This window comes from Trichoplusia ni, chromosome 27 (genome assembly GCF_003590095.1).
Source record: "Trichoplusia ni isolate ovarian cell line Hi5 chromosome 27, tn1, whole genome shotgun sequence".
In the NCBI taxonomy this organism is placed as follows: domain Eukaryota; kingdom Metazoa; phylum Arthropoda; class Insecta; order Lepidoptera; family Noctuidae; genus Trichoplusia; species Trichoplusia ni.
The window spans coordinates 3,405,010-3,406,671 of record NC_039504.1 but is presented as its reverse complement, the minus strand read 5'-3'; positions in this window follow the sequence as shown (position 1 = coordinate 3,406,671).

Below are 1,662 nucleotides of genomic sequence, written 5' to 3'. Positions count from 1 at the left end.
ATAATTCCAATTAAACTATTACCTCAGTACAAAAGCAAGCAAAACAGTAAAAAGTTTAAACATAAAACTAGTTTTTTTGAACCGTAACGCTAGACGCTAGACTAGAACGGAGTTTTGAAACAGGGCGTCACAGCGAACTCCTCCGAACAACTTGCCGAGTAATGGAGGAAGTCTGCTGACGTAATCTTTACTTACGAGACTTTAACTTTGACTTTAAGCTAGGGAATCGAATTAACCTAGTAATGGAATTTTCGGGAAAGGAATTTTTAGTTTCAAATAAGTTGTGTCGTGTAGTGAGATATTCTTGGATATGATGTTGAGATGTTTGCATTGAAAATGTAGTTTTAGGCCTTTTTTTAGTAAGGCAGGGGAATCCTCATGACTGGGAGGTGGGTCTTTAGAGGGAAGTCGACAGTGTTTGATTCTCCTGACTAAACCTGAATCGCCGCGTAACGACTCCCGTGTTTTGACCAGACCGTGACAATATGTTGCGATTGATCACGCTCCGACGGGAATAGTTTTAGGCCTTATTATTTTTCTTTTGATATTTTAATCAGCCTACTCACTGTTATTCTTTAAGTTACTTGGATTATAGTCTTTGACTTTGTTTTCTTGACTCTAGATCCTTTAGATCCGTAAACTGCACCGTCTTTCACGATACTAGAACACAGAGTTGCCCCTCAACCAATCATAGAAACCACTGATAGAGATATAATTTAATTGACAAACCTACTAATTTAAGGAAAACCAGTAAAATCGATTAATTTACCTTAACATATCACTTTAAAACAACATACACGGCAATATTTTGGGTAAACATTTCACTTTCCAAACAACAGCGGCGCGATATTAAACCGCGCTGTATTTTCGGATTGGCCCATTTTCAATCAGCTTATCGCGCTTTATAAATAGTACAAAGGCTTCGTAACGGGAGCCTGTGTTTTTGTTCTGCATTTTACTACGGACAATTTGTTCTTGACGCCTTTCTTTTACTTTTGCAATACCATCGTCTTTGAGCTAAAGGAACTAAGATTCCTTTTACCATTCTGGTGCTGTATATGACGTAACATGCTATTCTGCAAGATTTTTATTTTCCTCGGAATTCTGCTTTTATCATCTTCCGAAGAAAAGAATATATGTGGGTAGATTTTAGATCTTAAAACTATTATTTTTCGTCATTTTGAAGTGAAGTGATAAATAAGTTACTTAAACCTACTTACAGTTTCTTCAAGATCACGATGGTTATTAATTTGTTCATAGAACCAATGAAGTTCTACGTGTTCTAGGACGGCAAACAACTTTTGACATCATCAGCTGACAGAACAAGAAAAAACACGCTGTACACAAACCGACAATACACAATGAAATTCACACAGGTTTCACACCGAGCGTTTTGGGCTCCGCCTCGAAAATTTGCAGCACGTCGATATTGCGTCCAAACGTGACGAATTGAAATCGATGCGAGCATCGTCTAACGCAAATCACGGGCGGAGGCGATGCGATCGGCGGATCGTGGTGCCCGCCGGCGGTGCGCCGGACCCGGCCTGACACACTGTATACAGACAGTCCGATTATATAGCATTTCATTTAAATTTTTGTAAAGGATATTCCTGTTTTTGAAAAATAATTACATAAGTATAAGTTGTATACTTTTATAGAGTT